The following is a 25,587-nucleotide window of genomic DNA, read 5'->3' on the forward strand; positions in this document are numbered from 1 at the left end:
ATTTGAGGTGAGTAAATTTAAGAGAGAATTTCCTTGAATTCCTCTTTTATATCTTAATGTTACATACCGTTTCAACAAAGTTTGTTTTTCTTGACTCTTGATCTAAATCCTTATACACTTGTCTCCCACCTTCTCACTCTCTCTCTCTTTTTTTAAATGTAAGAAGTAAAAAAGTTCCGTGGTTTACGCTTTAAAACTACCCCCAGGGTAATAAATGTTTCCAGTTTCTAGTGAAATATTAATCTTTGCATGTTTAGAGTATAGTACAAATATTTACACAAAGAAAATTACCAAGAGACACTGCAAAAAATGGCAAAGTTAAAAAGTTGTATTTCTGTGAGATTCAAAGGGGATAATTAATTATTCACTTTTTAAAAATGACTATAAAATGCAGAAGGATCAATGCTAAATTATAATTGTGTTATAGTTGAGGCATAGAATTTAAGAAAAAGATAATTACATGATCTCATTTATTTATTAAATATATTGACCAAAATAAGCTCACAATCAAAATAAATCCAGAGACATAGTAGAGAACAGATTAACAAACCTCAGAGGCAAGTGGGGTGGGAGAGTGGGAAGAGATAAACCAAAGAACTTACATGCATATATGCATAACCAGTGGGCACAGAGAATAGTGTGGAGAAGGTGGGAGGGGGGTGAAAGTGAGAAGGAAGGGGTTAATGAGGGAAAAATGGGGGAACATCTATAATACTTTCAACAATAAAGATTTAAAAAAAGAATGTACTTAGTAGTAAAATATTTGAAGATAAATGAAGACAAATATTACTTGTGTTCTAGATGTGTAACCTCATTTCTGTAAATCCTTTGCTGCTGCCTTGAATTAGAATAATCTATATTGAAAAAGCAGTTAGGTGAATTATCCTATTATTTTCATTGACTACTTATTTGAAGAAAAATTTGTTAAATTGAGAGCAGTTTTCACCATATAAAATGTAAAGAAATGTCAAAAAAACAAACATCTATCTCATGAACTATATCAGTTGAAAAGGTACAATTTTATTTAATAGATAGGCAGAGAAAAACTTTTTAGTCAAAATATTAAATGGCATATCAGTAAAAGTCAACTTTGCAATATTTGTGTTAGGCATACACTAGAACATTTGAATAAAGTAAAAATATTAACATTTCATCTACAAATAGAGGAGAATAACTAATCCTGTGTAATTGGAAATTCTCTTTTATAAGTAGTACTTTAATTGATAAAGCCTTTTTGACTTTTTAAAAAACATTACATTAATACACATTCAGAAAATTTGGATAGAAAAGAAAACATGCATCACTATAGTCTCATCAATCACAAAAAACATTTGTTCAATTTTGGGCATGTTTTTGTAGTCTTTTAAATTATTTACAACTTTTTTTTTCTCAAAGGAAATTTATAATTTTACATTTTTCTTTTTTTATTAATTTTTTGATGTTTCTTTTTTCTTATTTTAATTATTTTATAGAGGATATAACTTTATTTATTTTTAATTATTGATTTTTTTCGTTATTACAGATATTTCTCCTTTTTTCCCCCATTGACTACCTCTTCCCTATCCCCTCCCAACCCATCCACAGTTTTGTTGTCTATATATCCATCGTTTATGCATACATGCATATAAGTTCTGTGGTTTATCCCTTCCCGTCCCCTCCTTCTGAGGAATGTCAGTCTGTACCTTACTTCTATGTTTCTGGGTCTATTTCGTTCATCAGTTTGTTTAGCTCATTATATTCCAGAAATAAGTGAGATCATGTGATATTTGTCTTTCTCTACTTAGTTTATTTTGTTTAGGATAATGCTTTCCAGGTCCCTACATGTCGTCTTAAAGATAAAGAGATCTTTCTTTCTTACCGCTTCATGGTATTCCATTGTGTATATGTATCACTGCTTTTTTTATCCACTCATCTACTGATGGGCACTTGGGCTGTGTCCAGATCTTACCTATTATAAATAGTGCAGCTATGAACATGAGGGTACATATATTCTTTCTGATTGGTGTTTTAGGCTTCTCAGGGTATGTTCCTAGAAGTGGGATCACTGGGTCAAATGGAAGTTCAATTTTTAATGTTTTGAGGTAACCATATTGTTTTGCATAGTGGCTGCACCTGTCTGCATTTGAACCAGCAATGTACTAGAATCCCCTTTTCTCCACACCCTCACTAACACTTGTTGTTTGATGATTTGTTGATGGCAGCCATTCTGACAGGTGTGAGGTGATACCTCATTGTTGTTTTAATTTGCATCTCTCTGAAGATTAGTGAAGTGGAGCATTTTTTCATGTCTCCTGGCCATTTGTATGTCCTGTTTGGAGAGGTGTCTATTTCGTTCCTCTGCCCATTTTCTAATTGGGCTCTTTGTCTTCCTTTTGTTGAGTTGTGTGAGTATACTATATATTTTGGAAATTAACCCCTTAGTTGATGTATCATTGGAAATTATGCTCTCCCATAGAGTGGGTTGCCTTTCCATTTTGATGGTTGTTTCTTTTGCTTTTTAGAAGCTTTTGAGTTTGATGTAGTCCCATGTGTTCATTTTCTCCTTTGTATTGCCTTAGGTGATGTATCAGTAAAAATTCTGCAACGTATGATGTCTGAAATTTTGTTGTCTGAATTTTCTTCTAGAATTTTTATGAATTCACAAGTCACATTTAAGTCTTTTATAAATTTTGAGTTTATTCTTGTGTATGGTGTAAGTTGGTGATCTAGCTTAATTTTTTTGCATGTAGCTGTCCAATTTTCCCAATACCATTTATTAAAGAGGCTGTCTTGACTCCACTGTATTCTCTTGCCACCTTTGTCAAATATTAACCGGGCATATTGTCTTGGGCTAATTTCTGGGTTCTCTATTCTGTTCCATTGATCTATCTGCCTGTTCTTGTGCCAGTACCAGGCTGTTTTGATTACAGTGGCTTTGTAGTATAACCTGATTTCTGGTAATGTGATCCCTTCTACTTTGTTCTTGTTTTTCAAGATTGCTGTGGCTATTCAGGGCTTTTTTTGGTTCCATATAAAGTTTTGGACTATTTGTTCTAGTTCTGTGAAATATATCATTGGTATTTTGATGGAGATTGCATTGAATTTATAGATTGCTTTGGGTAATATGGACATTTTAATGATGTTAATTCTTCCAATCTATGAACAAGGTATATGCTTCCACTTTTTTATAACTTCCTCTATTTTTTTTTTTTTTCAATGACCTGTAGTTTTCTGTGAATAGGTCCTTTACTTCTTTGGTTAAGTTATTCCTAGGTATCTTAATTTTTTGCCGCAATGGTAAATGGGATTTTATTTTTTAGTTTCTCTTTCTGTCGGTTCATCATTGGTGTATAAGAATGCCCCTGATTTTGTGATGTTAATTTTGTGCCCTGCTACTTTGCCATATTCATTTATTAAGTCTAGTAGATTTTTGATGGAGTCTTTAGGGTTTTCTATGTACAATATCATGTCATCTGCAAATAATGACAGTTTCACTTTCTCCTTTCCAATTTAGATCCCTTTTACTTTTTCTTCTTTCTAATTGCTGTGGCTAAGACTTCCAATACTTTGTTAAATAAAAGTGACGAAAGTAGACATCCCTGTCTTGTACCTGTTCTTAAGGGAAATGTTTTTAGTTTTTGCCCAGTGAGTATATTGGCTGTAGGTTTTTCATATATGGCCTTTATTATGTTGAGATATGATCTCTCTATTCCCACATTGCTGAACATTTTTATCAGAAATGGGTGCTGGATTTTTTCAAATGCTTTTTTAGCATCTATTGATATGATCATGTAGTTTTTATTCTTCATTTTGTTTGTGTGGTGTATCACATTTATTGATTTGCAAATATTGTACCATCCTTGCATCCCTGGGATGAATCCCCTTGGTCATGGTGAATAATTTTTTTGATGTATTGCTGGTTCTCATTTGCTAATATTTTTTTAAGGATCTTGGCATTTGTATTCATCAGGGATATTGGCCTGTACTTTTCTTTCTTTGTAGTGTCTTTTTCTGGTTTTAGATTATGCTGGCTTCATCAAATGAGATTGGAAGTCTCCCATCTTCTTGGATTTTCTGGAAAGTTTGAGAAGAATGGGTATTAGATCTTCTTTGAATCTTCAGTAAAACTCCCAGGTGAAGCCATCCAGCCCTGGGCTTTTGTTTTTTGGGAGTTTCTTAATTACACTTTCCATTTCTTTTGTTGTTATTGGTCTTTTCAAGTTTTCTATCTCTTCCTGGTTCAGTTTTGGGAGACTGTGTGTTTCTAGAAATTTGTCCATTTCGCCTAGATTGTCCAATTTGTTGGCATATAAGTGTTCATAGTATGTTTAAATAATTCTTTGTATTTCTGTGGTGTCAGTTGTTAATTCTCCTCTTTTGTTTCTGATTTTATTTGGGTTCTCTCTTTTTGTTTCTTGGTGAGACTCGCTAAAGGTCCATCGATCTTGTTTATCTTTTCAAAGAATCAGCTTTTTGTTTCATTGATCTTTTTACTGTTGTTTTTTTTTTTAGTCTCTATGTTGTTTTTTTCTGTTCTGAACTGTACTATTTCTTTCCTTGTACTTCTCTGGGGTTTTCTTTTTGTTTTCTTTCTATATATTTAAGTTGTAGGGTTAGAGAGTCAATTGGGCATTTTTCTTGTTTCTTGAGGTAGGCCTGTAGTGCTATGAACTTCCTTCTCAGGATTGCTTTTGCTGCATCCCATAGATTTTTTGTTGTTGTGTGTTCATTTTCATTGGTTTCCAGAAAGTTTTTAATTTCTTCCTTGATCTTGTTGGTAACCCATTTGTTCTTTAATAACATCTATTTAGACTCCAAGTGTTTGAATGTTTTTGTGTGTTTTTGTTATAAGTGTCTTCTAGTTTCATGCCACTGTGGTCTGAGAAGATGCTTGATATGATTTCAATCTTTTTGAATTTGTAGAAACTTATTTTGTGTCCTAACATGTGGTCTATCTTTGAGAATTTCCTGTGTACACTTGAGAAGAATGTATATTTTTCAGCTTTGGGGTGAAATGTTCTGTAAATATCAATTAAGTCCAAATGATCTAGGACGTCATTTAAGGACTTTATGTCCTTGTTAAGTTTTTGTCTGGAAGATCTATCCAGTGGTGAAAGTGGGGTGTTAAAATTACCCATTAAGATTGTATTGCTATTGCTCTCTCCCTTGACGTCCTCCAAAAGTTTTAAAATATATTTTGGAGCTCCAATATTTGGTGCATATATGTTTACCAGTGTTATATTCTCTTGTTGGATTGATCCTTTTAATATTATGTAGTGACCTTCTTTGTCTCTTATTATGGACCTCATTTTGAAGTCTGTCAAATATGAGTATTGCTACACCAGCTTTTTTTTTTTCATTTGTGTTTGCTTGGTAAATTTTTTTCCATTCCTTTACTTTCATCCTCTGTGAGTCTTTAGTTGTGAGTTGAGTTTCTTGTAGACAGTAAAAATATGGGTCATGCTTTGTTATGCAATCAGCTACCCTATGTCTTTTGATTGGAGCATTTAAGCCATTTATATTTAAGGTTATTATTGATAGATAGTTATTAGTTGCCATTTTTATTTTATGCCTGTGTTCATCTTTCTCTTTCTTTGTTTCTTCTTATTCTTCTTAAAACAGTCCCTTAAGCATTTCTTGCAGTGCTGGTTTGGTGGTGGTAAATTCCTTTAGTTGTTTTTTTGTTTGTTTGTTTGTTTGTGTTTTTGTTTTTTTTATCCATGAAGCTCTTTATTTCTCCTTCAATTTTAAATGATAGCCTTGCTGAATAGAGTAGTCTTGGATTCAGACCCTTGCCTTGCATTACATTGTACACTTCATGCCATTTCCTTCTGGCCTGCAATTTGGGGCATGTTTTTGTAGTCTTAAATCTTGTACAGTTTTTTTTTTTATTTCCTCAAAGGAAATTTATAATTTTACATTTTTCTTTCTTTATTTTTTGATGTTTCTTTTTCTTATTAATTTGTTTTTGTTTCAGATGTTTCTCCTTTTCCCCCATTGATATCCTCCTCCCATCCCCCCACCCCATCCCCAGCTTTGTTGTCTGTGTCCATTGGTCATGCATACATGCATATAAATTCTGTGGTTTATTTCTCCCCCCAAATGCCCCTCCCCCTAAGGCTTGTCAGTCTGTACCCCATCTCTATGTCTCTCGGTCAATTTTGTTAATCAGTTTGTTTAGTTCTTTGTATTCCACAAATAAGTGGGATAATGTAATATTTGTCTTTCTCTGCTTGGCTTGTTTCACTTAGCATAATACTCTCCAGGTCCTTCCATGCCATCTCAAATGATAAGAGTTCTTTCTTTCTTACAGCTGCATAGTATTCCATTGTGTACATGTACCATGGCTTTTTTATCCACTCTTCTACTGATGGACACTTGGGTTGTTTCCAGAGCTTAGCTATTGTAAGTTGTGCTACTATGAAACATTTTTCTTTATTAAAAACACAGCACAAAGTATGCAGTTTTCACTGTGTTCCTTGCCATACCTTAAGCACATTCAATATTGTCTGATTTCAAGACTTTTCTCTGTAAGACTTCTTTTAGCTGTCTCCTTGAACAGCCTCCTTGCCTCATGGGACCTCAGTGCAGTCTTTTCTGGTTGTCCCTTGCAATGCTTTATAATTTATTCCTCTCCTCCTTGCCTTTTGGATTGCAAACTCCATAAGAGCTTAAATTTTTTGTTCATAGTTAAATTCCCATCACTTGTAGAATGTTTGGTGAATAGTAGTAATTCAATTTGTCAAATACATAATAATAACTGACACTTGTCAGGCACTATGTGTAATCTTCACATGGTCTTGTTGAAGTAAATATTATTTGTGTCCTCATTTTATGATGAGGATATGAGATGCAGCAAGGTTTAGTGTCTTGCTCCAAGTTACTGAATTAGGAAGCTGAGAGCTCGAATGTAAACCTAAGCATTCTGGATTTGAACCTACCCAGTCTCACTCCAGGATTTTCACATTTACCATGATACCACACCAATTCATTCATAAATAGATGAATATATATCATTCTTGTAAATTCTGTTTTTAATGGCTCAGAGGAAAGATTTTCATATTCCTTGCAACTTATTTAAACCACTCATACGTTTAAATTCATTTGTTGGACACCCTTCTAGTGCTTGTTGATGTGGAAAAACTCAAGTGGAGGAAGAAAACCTGACAATTCTTGACATCAAATCAACACCCATTTAATTCCACTGTGGCTTAGAGCAGTGGTCTCATTTTGTCCCCTATGGAATATTTGGCAATGTCTAGAGAGATTTTGGCTGTCAACACTAAGAAGTAATACTGCTAAATACCCCACATGCACAGGACAACCCCCTACAATAATGTCAACAGTACCTAGGCTTAGAAACATTGATCGAGAGTCTATATTATACACTGGGGAGCAAAGATGAAAAAGATCTAGGTCTTCTGCCCTCAATGAACACACAAATGTTTAGTATTTATTAACAATGCAAGTTAATAAGGGTCAGACAATGTGTACTCTATCTTTACCATTAGTATAGAAGGAGGGAGTCATAAATTACCTAGAGCATGTTAGGGGGAGTCATGGGTGATTTCAAATGAAAGAAAACTTTTTTAGCTGGGCTGGAAGAATAAGCGGTATTTTGCTGGGTCTTCCAGTCACAACTTACCCATCACAGTAAAAGTTAATTAATTCATAAGAGAGGCACAAGCAAAACACCCAAGAATCAGAGGAGAGAAAGGTCATCTGTGGTACCTTGACCAAGGTTAACCCTGGTAGAGAAGAAGGAATTTGAATCAGGTCCTAAAGAGTAGGTGAATTTTGACATGGGACATCTAATAAAATCTAGATGGGAGAAAGAAAGAACTTTGTATATTTTATAATTGAAATTATGTTGTCAAACCATTTGGAAAACATGCATACTCTAAAACAATATGTTGTATAGTGCAACAATATTTGACTTGAATATTTAGCTGTTCATTGTTGTGAATTCTCCCAAGTATTTGAAATCTTAGAAAATTGTAAAATTGTGAATTAATTTTAGTGTGTTTGGTAATATCCAAACTAGAGTACATTTACTCTTCCTTTAATAAGTTAATAACAGAAAAGAACCATTTAATACACATCTGACTTTTGGTGAATATTTGACTTCCTCTAGGCATCATATAAACAGACTGTTTTTCTCACTCATGTGGACAGTTTGGAGAAATACCCTTTATGAAAGTCTTTAAATTTCACCCCACCCCCTCATTTCTAATCCCAACCCCACTAGGTTTATTGTGTAAGGTGGTGCATATTTAGGCCACTTTTTGGAGGGAGCAAGTGGAACTGAGAAAACCATATTCCCACTGACTCTGGTCTGTGCCAAAGGAAGAGAGGGCATATTTTTCTAATTTTCAAGGGTATTTCTATAGGATAGTGATGGCCTGGTCTCAGTGCCATCACAAATACTTCCAAATGTGTTCCCTTGATGCAGCCTCTGCTGGCATCTGCCAATCTCCTGGATGCTAGTGCTGCATTGCTATCTTCAGAAACTCATGGATTATGTCTTTGCCTGCACTACTGATCCAACTTGTTTTAACCTCATTTCCATGTAAAACAAATCCTTCCCAATTTTGATGGGGTTTACTATCTTTTGGTATTTTTCTAGTTTTCTATGTTTAAAGAGTTACTTTCTATGCCCACTGATTCTGCTCAGAGCACCCTCCCCCACACACCTTAGTTCTTCAACTTTCCTTAATGATACAGCCCTAAATTACCATCATGGAACACAAACTGTAGAAACGTGGACATGAATCTTAACCTGTATGAACTTGTTTTCTCATATGAAAATCTTGTAAAAGTAAATGAGAATAAAATTATTCAGTGCAGTATTAGTAATAAAGAGGTATTTGTTTCCTTTTACTTTGTGTTGAAGAAATAAAACTCTAATCCATTTTACCTTTCCTGTTTTCCTTATTCCCTTTGTCTTACTATTTCAGTTCTGTGCTGCTCTTAATGCAAAACTTGCCATAAACTTGGCTATCACCAAATTGCATATGACACCAGGTATATTATTATTTTCCTAGCTTTACTGAAATGTTTTGGTATTATAGTAGATAGGAATATTGTTCAACAAACATTCACTTACCTCTTCCTGACATGTTCCCCTTTCCTGCTGACTTGGTTTGCCCATGTGACTTCCATGGGTGGTAGTAACAGGAGGCCTTTTTCTAGAAGAACTCCTCACCCTCTTGCACCCATGCATCCTCCTGAGAACAGCATTTTTAGCTAGCAGCACAGCTAAATCTTCAGCCTAGGTGCCAGCATGACATAATGCAAATCTCAACTCAAGCCTAGTTAATACTGGGAACCCAGCTAGCCATATCAGAGCCCTAGTCACAAGTAAAAACTAATTGTTTATTAATTAAGCCTCTGGCACTTTGAGATTGTTTACTGTACCAGGAAAAAGCTGACTAATACAAAAATTATGCAGAGAGGGTCCAAGCATATATAGCTTCTGGCTGTATATTTCATTCATGCTGTTCCCAGGACGAGTACTCTGTGTCTTATTCCTGGATTCTACAACCCTCCCCTCCCTTACCTATTCCATAGCCATTCATTGGTACCCCTATATTGGTCTCTTTTATTGTGCAGAATTGTTTTTCCCTTGCCAGTGAACTTGCAAGAGACTCATCAGCTTCATTGTGTGTATCTCATTTGCAATGTACTTACCCAAGTACATTCTCAACAATCAGGCTTTTCTCCACAATTACTTTACCAGCTGCAAGAAAAAAGTTTTCATTATATGTTACATTAGATAGATGCTTTTATCCTGTAATCTCTTCTGAGATGTAAGTGAATCTTACTCAAGTTTAGGTAATCATGTTCGTACCTGGTATTTATTTCCTAAGGACTTGTACCTGTTTCTTATTATTGCTATGACAAATGAACACAAACCTAGTGGCTTAAAATAACATACTTTTTTAAATTTCAGAATTCTGAAGGTCAGGAATCCAAATAGTTCTCACAGGGATAAAATCAAGATGTCAGCCAAATGTGGTTCTTTCTGGAGGCTCCAAGCAAGAATCTGTTTTCTTGCCTTTTCCAGCTTCTGGATGCTGCCTACATTTCTTGACTGCTGACTCCCAGAAATCAAATTACTCTGACCTCTGCTTCTATCTCTCTCTCTGACTCCTTCTTCCCCTTTGCACATATAAGGACACTTATATTTTTACTGGTCTACCTAGAAAATCCAAGATGATCTTCCCTTTTGAGACCCTTAACATAAACATCTCTTTCCCCTTTGTGTTAATATATGTCTTGTAAATAGATACTTTTTGGTGTAAGGTGATAGCTCCTTATAGTTTTGATATACATTTCCCTGATGCTTAGTGATGTCAGCCACCTTAAAAAAAATGTTTGTATTGATTTTAGAGAGAGAGGAAGGGAAGGTGGAGAGAGAGAGAGATCAACAGGAAAAAGAAACATGAATCGGCTGCCTCCTACACATCTCCTCCAGGGATGGAATCCACAATCTGGGCATGCACCCTGACTGGGAATCAAATGGGTGACCTTTTGGTGCAACTGAGCCAACCAACTGAGCCACAATGGCCAGGGCTCAAGTACCTTTTAATATGCCTGTTGACCATTTGTATGTCTTCTTAACAGTGTCTATTCAGTTCCTCTGCTCATGTTTAATTGGTTTATTTTGTTTTTGCTATTGAGTTATATAAATTATTTATATGTATATAGGATATTAATTCATTTTCAGATATATTTTTTGAAAATATATTGTCCTATATCATTGGTTTTCTTTGCATTTTGTTGATTATTTCTTTTGTTACTCAGAAGCTTTTTTGTTTGATGTAGTGCCATTTGTTTTTTGATTTGCCTGAATACTTGACATATCAAGGCTGTTGACCTATTGTCATTTTATTGCATATGTCATTTTTGTTGCATATAACAGAAATAATTTTCATTTGGATTAACATATTTTAAATTGGTGATTCCTTGTAGTAATCGACTCTACTCTCAGTAATAAATTTACCCTTTACTGAACTATCATGTTATTTAAATATGTCTTCTTCATATGATCATTAATATTTTTTCTCTAGACATAGTTACTACTTATATCTGATTACAATGTTTTTAAATCTAGAGCAGTTTACTCACAGAGCTAATTATGGTACATTTGCATTTTATTTTTTCCTATTTCAATGATGAATAATTGTGAACCTTCTTTAGTCTCTATAACTAAGAAATATTTTCTCTACATAACCTTTCTTCTATTGATTTATTTTTCCTTTGCATCTGATTCATAAATAATTATAAGGTAATAGGAATTTGGAAGAATTTGTCCTGAATAGGAATTTAAGTCATTTGTAAGATATTTTATTTGATATGCACTTCATTTATTAAACAAAACAAAACAAAACAAAGCCCCTGCCTTTTCTTTATTAAAGAAAAAACTATAGTTCTAAAAAATCTTTTTTTATTGTCTGTCTCCTCATATAATTACAAGTCATCCAGTGGACAATTTAAGTACTTCTCTGCTTTTTAAAGTAGGGTTTTATTGTAGGATACATAGAGATGGAAACTGATCTGAGATAATTCTCAGGCAATGTATGTTTTTCATTAGTATGTACAGATTCAGATTATATAGGACAAAAATGCTTGATGTTTCCTTTGTCTTGTCTTTATAGACTGATTATATATATATATATTATCTATATATATATATATGTATATATATATGTATATATATAGATAATATATATATATAATAGATAAACATATCATAGATGAACATATTGTTCGTAATACAGACTTTAACACTCAGGAACTGAGGATGAAAATCAATTTATATAAAAGTAACCAACAATTGTTTAAAGGAGTCAGAACTAGTTAGGGAGAAGAGGTGAACCAATAGACAGTATAGTCATGAGGAGAAAAGGGAGTCCAATGAAAGAAAGGGAAGAGAAGGGGAGAGGAGAGAAGGAACATGGAGAGATGGGGAATACCTGAATAGGTAGAAAAAAAGAAATAGCAAGGAGAAAACAGAGGATCTGGGGCAAAGAGGCAACTAGACAAAGTTGAAATGGGAAAAGGCATTAAAAATATGTTTAAGAGAAAAGAAACATGGGGTTGCCCTAGCTGGTTTGGCCCAGTGGTTAAAGCGTTGACCAATGGACCAAAGGGTTGAGGATTCAATTCGGTCAAGAGTGCATACCTGGGTTTGCAGGTTCTATGCCCAGCACTGGTTGGGGTTGTGTGGGAGGCAACCAATGTGTGTCTCTCTCTTTCTCCCCCTTCAGGGAAGGATTAACAACAACAAAATGAAATGAGGTTAAAAATGAGTTGAGAGAGAAGAGAACTGGTGCTTTATTTTGTAATGTATGTTGGCTATATAGAAGCACCACATCTCTGATTTTGTCTGGAAGATTCCAAGAAAGTGCTCCATAGATCTTACTTCCTACTTATTATGATCAATGTATAGGCCTAGATTATTCATGCATATGTGTTGACTGATTTTCTCCTTTTATGTTTTTTATATTTAGAATTTTTATAATGCTGTGCTACTTTTACTATGATTGATTGTTTCACTTGGGATTTTGTTGGAATATTCAACCAGCAGGGAAGTACAAGTAGAATCTAGGACACCTGATTACCTTGAGCAATTAAGGTAATTGAGAGTGCAGGAGAAAAATGTTAATCAATGTGTACTTCAGATACTTATTATTCACAGAGAGAAGTCAGGTGTTCCAGTCAACTAATACTTACTGAGTTCTCATTATATGTCCAGTAATATTTTTTAGTTAACTGGAGAGGGTACAGATTGAAAATCTTTTATTCTTTTTTAAGAAATTATGTTTTAGTTATATATATATATATATATATATATATATATATATATATATTTCCATGCCTTGTGTGGTAGGCAGAATTATAAGATGACCCCCAGTGGCCCATGCCTTGAGTGTGGATGGACCCTGTGAATATTATGAGATACCATTCCCATGATTATGTTATCTTTATGACAAAAGGGAGATTATCTGTTTGGACCTTATCTGATCACATGAGTGTTTTAAAGCTAGATCTAGAAAGTCAGACAGAAGAAGTCAGAGATGTAAGTATGAGAGAGATTTAAAGAGAGGAGAATTCTCCTGATGGCTTTGAAGGGGACCATGTGGCAAGAACATGTAAGTGGCCTCTAGGAGCTGAGGTCATTTTCTAACAAAAAGCGAGTAGGAAAAAGGAGACCATAAGCTTGCAGACACAAACCACTGAATTCTTCCCACTCTTTTATGAACTTTTAAGAGATCCCTGAGGACCAGATGAGAATGCAGCTAGTGGATATCTTGATTTGAGACCCAGAGTAGAGAGAAGATAGAAGTATATTATTGTAAGGTTCTTATGATACAATATTATGTGAAATGATATAATATTATTGGAAGATATGCTGTGATATGGTGTGTATGTGTGCTAAATTCAAGAGCAACCACAAAATTAAAAATAAAATAGATATAACCAAAAGTCAATAGTAGAAATAACATGAAACCTTCCCATTAAAAATATGTATGCAATTTTTCCAATAGAAGGGAGAAAAAAAGGAAAAGCCAAAAAAATAGGGACAAATAGAAAACAAGTAATATATGGTCAATTAAAATTCAAACATATCAATAATTCATTAAAGGTAAATAATTTAAACACTTCAATTAAAAGGCAGAGAATCTCAGTATCAGATAAAAATAACAAGATTTTCCCCAGCTGGTATGGCTCAGTGGATTGAGCATCATCCCATAGACTAAGAGGTTCCGGTTTGATGCCGGGTCAGGGCACATGCTTGAGTTGGGGGCTTGATCCCTAGTAGGGGGCACGCAGGAGGTAGCCGATAGATGTTTATCTCTCACGTCAATATTTCTATCTCTCTCACTTCCTCTCTCTCTAAAAAAAGATAAATACAAACATATTTTTGACAAATAGTAAGATTCAATTCTATACTGTCTATAAGACACCCACTTTAAAACAAAAACAAAAGGTTATTAAAAATAAAACAAAAAATAATATACCATATAAACACTAATCAAAAAATTGTATTAGCTATATTAATACTAGATGACGTAGATTCAGAACAAGAAATATTACCAAGGAATATTCTCTTTTTCTAATTTAAACCCCCTTTTTCTCCTCATGACATAGGGTTTATTTAATGAAGAAGATATCTAACCCTAAATATGTATATATATAGTAACAGAGCTTCAAAATACATTACGTAAAACTGATACAACTAAAAGGTGAGACAAATCTACAATGATTGTTTCAAACTTCAGCACTTTTCATTCAGTAATTTATAAAACAAACAGACAGGAACTTCAGCAAAGATATAGAAACACTATGACTTTGATATAATTGACATTTACAAAACATTCTACCTGCAATAGCAGGATACACTTTTTCTTCCAAGTACACCCAAAACATTCATCCAGATAAAGCATATTCTGGGACATAATGAATGCAAATCTCAACAATTCACAAAGATTAAAATGTTGTAAGTATGTTATTTGACAACAATAAAACTTGAAATCAATAAAAATATATCTGAAAATCCCTTGATATTTAGAAATTAAACAACATACTTCAATTAACCATATGTCAAAGAAATTTCTAAAGCAGCTTTAGCAGGACAACTAAAATGGTACTTGAGAGGAAAAGTTATGCTATCCTTGATTATATTAAAAAAAGAACTATCTCAAATGAAAAAATGTAAGATTTCACCTTAACAAACTAGAGGAAAAAAGCACACACACACACACACACACACACACACACACAAAGCTTAAGGAAAGACATAAAGAGCTGAAATCAATAAAATAGCAACAAAAATTAGTGAAACCAAAATTATTAAACTTATAGCCAGAATGATCAAGAAAATAGAAGATGCAAATTGCAAATATCAGAAATTAATAAAGAACCCAAATTATGGATTATATAGATACAAAATGGATTATAAGGGGAAAATATCGATAACTTTATTCACATAAATTTAATTACATAGATGAAATGTACAAATATCTTAATAGTATAAACTCTTAAAACTCATTCAAGAAGAAATATCTAACATGAATAGACATCTGAATACTAAAGATACGTAGCTAAATGTTCAGATGGCTTCCCTTATTCAACATAATGGTAGAAGTTCTACCAGTGTGATAAAGTCAAGAAAAGGGAATAAAAAGTGTAAAGATTGGAAAGGGAAAAATAAAAATTTTCCTATTTGAAGATGACATAATTGTATACATATAAAATCTGAATAAATCTACAAAAAATTTCTAGAACAAAAAGTAAATATGTCAAGGTTGAATAATATAACACAAATATTCAAAAATCATTGATATTTCTTTCTATATACTATCAATGAACAAGCGGACATCAAAATTAAAAATATTACTTAATAAATGAAATAAAACATGTATGGAGTTTATATACTGAAAACTATAAAATGCTCAATGAAAGAAATAAAAAATATGTAAATAAATGAAGAAATATGTTTGAAGATTAGAAGACAACATATTAAAGATGCTAATTCTTTTGAAGTTGATGCAGATTTAATACAATCTTAGGAACATTCCAGCAAGAATTTTTGTAGACATAGGCAAAATTATAAAATTTATATGGAAAGGCAAATGAACAAGAATAGCTAAAACAATTTTGAAAAATAATAAAGTGGGAAGAATTATAAAACCTGATTTAAAGACGTATTGTATAGCTACAGTAATCAAGACAGTGTGGTATTGGTGGAAGAATAAACATATGGAATAGAAGAGAGAATGCAGAAATAGACCCAAACAAATATGCCTGACTTCTGACAAAGTTGTAAAAGCAATTCAAAGCAGAAAAAATAATCTATTTATAAATTGCAGCTGGAGCTACAGAACATCTGTAGGAAAAACAAACAAACAAACAAAACTTTTGACCTTAGTTTCACACCTTCTATGAAAATAAACTCAAAACAGATCATGGACTCAAATATAAGATATAAAAGTATAAAACTTTTAGAAAACAAAAAGGAACAAAACAGGAGAAAATCTTTGGCTTCTAGGGCTAGGTAAAGAGTTCTTAAATGTGACACCAAAACCATGGTATATGAAAGGAAAAACTGATAAATTACACTTAATACAAGCTACAATTAGAAAAAAAATTGCAAATTAAATATCTGACAAAACACTAGTAGTTATCTAGAATACATGCAGAACTTCTAAAACTCAATAGTAAAAAAAAAAAAAAAAAAAAAAAATGAAATGAAATGAAAGAAAGAAAACAAAGAAGCAAGCCAGTTAAAAAAGAACAAAATATATGAAAAGACATTTCACCAAAGAAGGTATGCAGAAGGCAATAAGCACATGAAAAGATTTGCAACATCATTAGGGAAATGAAAATTAAACCTACAGTGCACCACTATATACCTATCAAAATGACTAAAATGAAAACAGAGTCAATGTCAAATACTGGTTAAGACACAGAAAAATTGGATCACTCATACATTGCTGATGGGAATATAAAATGTTGCAGCTGCTCCTAAAAATAATTTGGCAATTTCTTTAAGTACTAAACATATAACTACTACACAAATCAGCATTTGCACTCCTGGGCATTCATTTTAGAAAAATGAAAACTTATCTTCAAACAAAATCCTGTACACTAATGTTCATTGCAGTTTTGTTTGTAATAGTCCCAAACTGGAAACAAACCACATGTCTTCCAAGGGTTGATTGGCTAAACAAATTGTTGAATGTCCACACTATGAAATACTACTCAGCAGTAATAGATTGATACACTATTGATACACACCTCAATCTAAGTGAATTACTGGAGAATTATGCTGAGTGTAAAAGCCATCCCCAATGTTTACCTACAATATAATTCCATTGAAACCATATTTTTTTAATGCAAAACTACAGAAACAAGAAACAAACAGATTAGTGGTTGCAAAGAGTTAAGGAGGTAGTGGGAGATGGGAAGAAAATGAGAGTGGCTATAAAAAGGCCACAAAAATTATCCTTGTGATGATGAAAATGTTCTATATTTTAACCTACCAATGTGGATATCTTGGTTCTTGAAGTATAGTTTGCATGGAGGAAACCAAGGGCAAATGAGATTTCTGTTACTTCTTTTGTTGTTGTTGTTTTGTTTTTTGTTTTTGTTTTTGTTTTTGTTTTTGCTTTTCTTCTCCCTCAGATGACTTTATTGATTTATTTTTTCTTAAGTAATTTATTTATTTTTGTTACAGATGTTTTTCCTTTTTCCCCCACTGATTCCCCCACCCACTCCCTTTCCGCCCTCTACCAAGCTTTGTTGTCCCTGTCCATTATTCAGGCATGCATATAAGTTCTGTGGTTTATCTTCCCCCGCAGGCCCGCTTCCGGGGCTAGTCAGTCCGTACCCCACTTCTATATCTCTGGGACTAACCCATTCCTCAGACTGTTATGTTCATTATATTCCACAAATAAGTGAGATCATATGATACTTGTCTTTCTCTGGCTTGTTTCACAAAGGATGACACTTTCCAGGTACCACCACTTATTCTCAAAGAATAAGAGATCTTTCTTTCTTACAGCTGCATAGTACTCCATTTTGTATAAGTACCACTACTTTTTTATCCATTCACCTACTAATGGACATTTGAGCTGATTCCAGATCTCAGCTATTGTAAATAGTGCTGCTACAAATATAGGGGTAGGGTACATATATTCTTTCAGATTGGTGTTTCAGGCTTCCTAGGGTATATTCCTTGAAGTGGGATCACTGGGTCAAATGGAAGTGCAATTTTTAACTTTTTGAGGTAACACCATATTGTTTTCCACAGTGGCTGCACCAGTCTGCATTATCACCAGCAGTGTACTAGAGTCCTCTTTTCTCCACACCGTCGCGAACACTTGTTGTTTGATGATTTGTTGATGGCAGCCATTCTGACAGGTGTGAGGTGATACCTCATTGTTGTTTTAATTTGCATCTCTCTGGTGATTAGTGATGTTGAGCATTTCTTTATATGTCTCTTAGCCATTTGTATGTCCTGTTTGGAGAGGTGTCTATTCAGATCCTCTGCCCATTTTTTAATTGGGTTCTTTGACTTCCTTTTGCTCAGTTGGATGAGCACTTTATATATATTGAAAATTAACCCCTTATCTGATATATCATTGGCAATTATGCTCTTCCATATAGTGGGTAGTCTTTCCATTTTCATAATTGTATTTTTTGCTGTACAGAAGCTTTTGAGTTTGATGTAGTCCCATGTGTTCATTTTCTCCTTTGTTTCTGTTGCCTTAGGTGATGTGTCAGTGAAAATTCTGCTGTGTATGATGTCTGAAATTTTGTTGCCTACATTTTCTTCTATGATTTTTATGGATTCATGAGTCACAATTAAGTCTTTTATCCATTTTGAGATTATTCTTGTGTAGGGTGTAAGTTGATGGTCTAGTTTCATTGTTCTACATGTAGCTGTCCAATTTTCCCAGCACCATTTATTAAAAAGGCTGTCCTTACTCCACTGTATGCTCTTGCCACCTTTGTCAAATATTCATTGATCATATTGCCTTGGGTCCATTTCTGGGTTCTCTGTTCTGTTACACTGGTCTATATGCCTGTTCTTGTGCCAGTACCAGGCTGTTTTGTTTACAGTGGGGTTGTAGTATAACTTGAAATCTGGTAATGTGATTCCTCCAACTTTGTTCTTCCTTTTCAAGATTGCTGTGGCTATTCGAGGTCTTTTTTGGTTCCATATGAACATTTGAAGTACTTGTTCTAATTCTGTGAAGTATGCCGTTGGTATTTTGACGGGGATTGCATTGAATCTATAGATTACTTTGGGTAATATGGACATTTTAATGATGTTAATTCTCCCAATCCATGAACAGGGTATGTGCTTCCAATTTTTTATATCTTCCTCTATTTCTTTTTTCAATGACCTGTAGTTTTCTGCAAATAGGTCCTTCATGTCTGTGGTTAAGTTTATTCCTAGGTATCTTAATTTTTTTGCCGCAATGGCAAATGGGATTGTTTTCTTAGTTTCTCTTTCTGTGACTTCATCCTTGGTGTATAAGAATGCCATCAATTTCTTGACGTTAATGTTGTATCCTGCTCTTTGCCAAATTCATTTATTAAGTCTAGTAATTTTTTGATGGAGTCTTTGGGGTTTTCTATGTATAGTATCATGTCATCTGCAAATAATGACAGTTTCACTTCCTCCTTTCCAATTAGGATCAATTTTATTTTTTCTTCCTATCTGATTGCTGTGGCTAAGACTTCCAGTACTGTGTTAAATAAGAGTGGTAAAAGTGGGCATCCTTTCCTTTTTCCTGTTCTTAAGGGAAATGCTTTTAGTTTTTGCCCATTGAGTATGATGTTGGCTGTAGGTCTTTCATATATGGCCTTTATTATGTCTAGATATGATCCCTCTATACCCACATTGCTGAGTGTTTTTATCAGAAATGGATGCTGGATTTTGTCGAAGGCTTTTTCGGCATCTATTGATATGATCATGTGGTTTTTATTGTTTATATTATTAATGTGGTGTATTATGTTTATTGATGTGCGAATATTGTACCAGCCTTGGATCCCTGGGATGAATCCCACTTGGTCATGGTGAATAATTTTTTTGGTGTATTGCTGGAGCCGATTTGCTAGTATTCTGTTCAGGATTTTGGCGTCTATATTCATCAAGGATATTGGCCTGTAGTTTTCTTTCTTTGTAGTGTCTTTTTCTGGTTTTGGAATTAGAATTATGCTGGCTTCATAAAACAAGTTTGGAAGTCTTCCTTCTTCTTGAATTTTTTGAAATAGTTTGAGGAGAATGGGTGTTAGGTCTTCTTTGAATGTTCAGTGAAACTCCCCCGTGAAGGCATCTGGGCCTGGGCTTTTGTTTGCTGGGAGAGTCTTGATTACATCTTCAATTTCTTCTGTTGATATTGGTCTGTTCAAGTTTTCTATCTCTTCCTGGTTCAGTTTTGGGAGACTATGTGTTCTTAAAAATTTGTCCATTTTGCTTAGATTGTCGAATTTGTTGCCATGTAATTGTTCATAGTAGTTGTTAACGATCTTTTGCAGTTCTGTGGTGTCAGTTGTTACTTCTCTTTCATTTCTGATTTTGTATATTTGGGGTCTCTCTCTTTGTTTCTTGGTGAGTCTAGCTTAGGGTCCATCAATCTTGTTTATTTTTTCAAAAACCAGCTCCTTGTTTTATTGATCCTCTGAATTGTTTTTTTGGTCTCTATGTCATTTATTTCTGCTCTGATCTTTACTATTTCCTTCCATCTACTTGCTCTGGGGTTTTCTTTTTGTTTGCTCTCTAGTTCTTTAAGTTGTGAGGTTAGATAGTCTATTTGAGATGTTTGTTGTTTTTTTTTTAGGTAGGCCTGTAGTGCTATGAAGTTCCCTCTCAGAACTGCTTTCGCTGCATCCCATAGATTGTGTTGTTGTGTCTTCACTTTTATTGGTTTCCAGGAAGTTTTTGATTTCTTCCTAGATGTCCTCGGTGACCCATTCATTGTTTAATAACATGCTGTTTAGCTTCCATGTGTTCAAATGTCGTTGGATGTTCTTGTGGCAAATGATTTCTAGATTCATGCCATTGTGATCTGAGAGATGCTTGATATGATTTCAGTCTTCTTGAACTTGTAGAGACTTAGTTTGTGCCCTAACATGTAGTGTATCTTTGAGAGTGTCCCATGTGCACTTGAGAAGAATGTGAATTCTGTAGTTTTGGGATGTAATTCTCAATAGATATCTATTAAATCAATTTGGTCTAGTGCTTCATTTAGAGTTTCTGTTTCCTTGCTAATTTTTTGTCTAGAGGATCTATCCAGTGATGTCAGCAGGGTGTTGAAGTCTCCTTCTATGATTGTATTGCTATTGATTTCTCCTTTGAAGTTCTCCAGAAGATTTTTAATACATTTTGGTGCTCCTATATTGGGTGCATATATGTTTATGAAGGTTATATCTTCCCGTTGGATAGATCCTTTCAATATGATGTAGTGGCCTTCTTTGTCTCTAGTTATAGCCTTCATTTTGTAGTCTATTTTATCAGATATGAGTATTGCTACCCCACCTTTTTTTTCCTTTCCATTTGCTTGGAAGATTTTTTCTATCCCTTCATTTTCAATCTATGTGAGTGTTTTGTTGTGAGGTGGATCTCTTGTAAACAACATATAGATGAGTCATGCTTTCTTATCCAATCAGCTTCTCTGTGTCTTTTTATGGGAGCATTCATTCCATTTACATTTAAGGTGATTATTGACATGTACTTATTTATTGCCATTTCTGTTAGTGTGGTTCTATTTTTCCTCCCATTTCTCCTGCTAATTACAGCAGTCCTTTTAACATTTCTTGCAGTGTTGGTTTGTTGCTATTGTATTCCCTTAGCCTTTTTTTTTTTTTTCTTCTGGAAACTCTTTATTTGACCTTCCATTTTGAATGATAGCCTTGCTGGGTAGAATAGTCTTGGATTCAGATCCCTTTTTTTCATGACCTTGATTACTGTATGCCATTCCCTTCTGGCCTGCAGTGTTTCTTATGAGAAGTCAGCTGAGAGCCTTATGGGGGTTCCTTTGTAGGTAACCAGTTACTTATCTCTTGCTACTTTTAGGAGTTTCTCTGTCTTTAATTTTTGGCAGTTTGATTACTATGTGTCTTGGTGTGGGCTTGTGTGGGTTCTTCTTACTTGGGGCTCTCTGTGCTTCTTGAACTTGAATGCCTTCTTCCTTCACCAAATTAGGAAAGTTTTCTGTCACTATTTATTTGAATATATTCTCTAACCCTTGCTCATTTTCTTCCTCTTCAGGGACTTCTATGATGTGAATGTTATTACGTTTCCAATTGTCCCAAAGTTCTCTTAAGTTCTCAGTCTTCCTGTTTTTTAATTGTTTTTTTTTTTCTTTTTGGTTTTCTGATTGGTTGATTTTTTCTATACTGTCTTCAAATTCAGCGATCCGGTCCTCAGCTTCCTCTACTCTGCTTTTTAGACTTTCCAATGTGTTTTTCGTTTCTGATATGTCATTTTTAATTTTCAACTGGTTGATTTTCAACATTTCTATGTCTTTACTCATGGTGCTCATGTCCTTACACATGCTGTTGAGCTTCCTCAAGATCATGGCTCTGAATTCTAGTTGTGTTAACTTGCTTAACTGCACCTAATTTATCTCATCTTTGGTAGAGGTCTCTTGTTCTTTCATTTGGCTTTTGTTTCTGTGTTTCACCATTTTGGCTATCACAGTGGGCTTTGGAGCCTGCCAAATTTTCTCTGTGGGTGTTAGTGTTCTGCTGTTTGTGGCTTCCTCTCCTAGGTTTGGATGAAGCTGGAAGGACCCACTTGAAACACCACTGTCAAGTCTTAACTTTCCTCTAGCTTTTTTTTGCCTGGGGCTATTAGTAGAGGTCACTTGAAGAACCTCAGTTTCTGAGTTGCCTGAAAAACTCCCTCAGGTGCTCAGTGTAAGAGGATTTCCTGAGGGTGGGGCTAATGCTGGTTGTTAATGGGCCTCAATTAGCATTTCAATGGCCACCAGGTGAGGTTGAATCTCTGAGGGAGGGTCCACTGACTCCCCCAGGGCCCTGGGAAGAAGTAAGATGACCACTGTCCTGCGTGGCTGCACTCAGCATAAGCTCTGAGCACCTTCCAAATCCTGAGTGTCCACACACAGTTCCAGTCCTGTCTGCCTTCCTTCTATGGGAGCCCAAGGAGAGTGGCTGCTGCCAATTTAGCCTCAGTCCGACTCTGTGTCATGGTGCCACCTGGTACTTGTAACCCGAGGGTGCTGCTTCCAGCTAAGGGCGGCCGAGTCTGTGGCACAATCCAAGGGCATAGCTCTCAGCCGAGTTCACAGGACTCAGCCTCGGCAGACGCAGCCGAGGTGGCAGCAGCTTCCAGCCGAATCCCCTGGTCCCAGCCTAGTCCGCTGGTCCCAGCCCAGGCCTCTGCAGACCGTAAGCTCGCAGCCCCCTCTCGCATCCTTGCAAGCCTACCAGGAGTGAGTTAGTGTCCCTGGTTATGTGGTCCCCCTTCCTGACGATTTGTCTTTATTTTCGTTGTAAATCCACTTTGGTCCTGGGAGATGGTCTGTGTAGCTCCATTCCTCCGCCACCATTTTTTTTTTCCACCTTTGTCAAATATTAATTGAGCTTAATACCTTGGACCCATTTCTGGGTTCTTTGTTCTGTTCCACTGGTGTATATGCCTGTTCTTGTGCCAGTACCAAGCTCTTTTGATTAAAGTGACTTTGTAGTATAACCTGAAATCGGGTAATGTTGTCCCTCCTACTTTGTTCTTCTTTTACAAGATTGCTGTGGCTATTCACGGTCTTTTTTAGTTCCATATGAACTTTTGAAGTATTTGTTCTTGTTCTGTGAAGTAAGTCATTGGTATTTTGTTGGTGATTGCATTGAATCTGTAGATTTCTTTGGGTAGTATGGACATTTTAATGATGTTAATTTTTTCAATCCATGAACAAGGTATGTGCTTTTACTTTTTTACATCTTCCTATTTTTTTTTCAATGACCTGTAGTTTTCTGTGAATAGGTCCTTTATTTCTTTGGTTAAGTTAGTCCTAGGTATCTTGATTTTTTTGCTGCAATGGTAAATGGGATTGTTTTCTTAGTTTCTCTTTCTGTGACTTCATTCGTGGTATAAGAATGCCATCGATTTCTTGACGTTAATGTATCCTGCTACTTTGCCAAATTCATTTATTAAGTCTAGTAAGTTTTTGATGGAGTCTTTGGGGTTTTCTACGTATAGTATCATGTCATCTGCAAATAATGACAGTTTCACATCCTCCTTTCCACTTTGGATCCCTTTAATTTTTTCTTCCTGTCTGATTGCTGTGGCTAAGATTTCCAATACTATGTTACTATAAGAGTGGCAATAGTGGGCATCCCTGTCCTGTTCCTGTTCTTAAGGGTAATGCTTTTAGTTTCTGCCCATTGAGTATGATGTTGGCTGTAGGTCTTTCATATATGGCCTATATTGTGTCTAGATATGATTCCTCTATTCTGACACTGCTGAGCATTTTTATCAGAAATAGATGCTGGAATTTGTCAAAACTTTTTCAGCATCTATTGATATGATCATGTGGTTTTTAGTCTTCATTTTGTTTATGTGGTGTATCACATTTATTGATTTGTGAATATTGTACCAGTTGCATCCCTGGGATGAATCCCACTTGATCATGGTGAATAATTTTTTTATGTGTTTCTGGATCCGATTTGCTAGTATTTTGTTCATTATTTTTGTGTCTGTGTTCATCAGGGATATTTGCCTGTAGTTTTCTTTTTTTGTAATGTCTTTTCCTGATTTTGGAATTAGAATTATGCTGGCCTCATACAACGAGTTTGGAAGTCTTCTTTTTCTTGAAATTTTTTAAATAGTTTGAGGAGAATGGGTGTTAGTTCTTTTTTGAGTGTTTGGTAAAACTCCCCCGTGAAGCCATCCGGGCCTGGGCTTTTGTTTGCTGGGAGAGTCTTGATTACATCTTCAAGTTCTTCTGTTGTTATTGGTCTGTTCAAGTTTTCTATCTCTTCCCGGTCCAGTTTTGGGAGTCTATGTGTTTCTAGAAAGTTGTCCATTTCACCTAGATTGTCGAATTTGTTGCCATATAATTGTACATAGTAGTTGTTGACAATCTTCTGTATTTCTGTGGTGTCAGTTACTTCTCTTTCATTTCTGATTTTGTGTATTTCGGTTCTCTCTCTTTGTTTCTTGGTGAGTCTAGTTAATGGTCCATCAATCTTGTTTATCTTTCTGCAAAACCAGCTCTTTGTTTCACTGATCCTTTGAATTGTTTTTTTGGACTCTATGTCATTTATTTCTTCTCTGATCTTTACTATTTCCTTCCTTCTACTTTCTCTAGGGTTTTGTTGTTGTTTGTTTTCTTGTTCTTTAAGTTGTGAGGTTAGATAGTCTATTAGAAATTTTTCTTGCTTCTTGAAGTACACCTGTAGTGCTATGAACTTTCCTCTCAGAACTGCTTCTTTTGTTTCCCATAGTTTTGTGTAGTTGTGTGTTAATTTTCATTGGATTCCAGAATGTTTTTAATTTCTTCCTTGATCTCCTCATTTACCCATTCATTATTTAATAACATGCTATTTAGCTTCCATGTCTTCAAATGTCTTTGCATGTTCTTGTTGCAATTGATTTCTAGTTTCATGCCATTGTGATGTGTGAAGATGCTTGATATGATTTTAATCTTCTTGAATTTGTAGAGACTTAGTTTGTCTAAGTCTAACATGTGGTGTATCTTTGAGAATATCTCATATGCACTTGAGAAGAATGTGAAATCTGTAGTTTTGGGTTGTAATTCTCTGCAGATATCTATTAATCTATTTGGTCTAGTGCTTCATTTAGAGTCTGTTTTTTTGCTTTTTTTTTTTTTTTTTTGTCTAGAGTATGTATCCAGTGCTGTCAGTGGGGTATTGAAGTTCCCTGCTTTATTGTATTGCTATCAATTTCTCCTTTGAAGTCTTCCAGAAGATTTTTGATATATTTTGGTGCTCCTATATTGGGTGCATATATGTTTACCAAGGTTATATCTTCCTGTTGGATAGAGCCTTTCACTATTATGTAGGGGCCTTCTTTGTCTCTAGTTATGGTCTTCATTTGAAATCTAT

The 25,587-nt window shown here is 34.8% G+C and overlaps 1 pseudogene; it reads left to right on the top strand.

Moving 5' to 3' along the window:
• The first annotated feature begins 8,746 nt into the window (after positions 1-8,746).
• Positions 8,747-25,587, top strand: part of LOC118619667 — an 88,942-nt pseudogene continuing 72,101 nt past the window's right edge.

This window comes from Molossus molossus, unplaced genomic scaffold (assembly GCF_014108415.1).
Source record: "Molossus molossus isolate mMolMol1 unplaced genomic scaffold, mMolMol1.p scaffold_m16_p_7, whole genome shotgun sequence".
Classification (NCBI taxonomy): domain Eukaryota; kingdom Metazoa; phylum Chordata; class Mammalia; order Chiroptera; family Molossidae; genus Molossus; species Molossus molossus.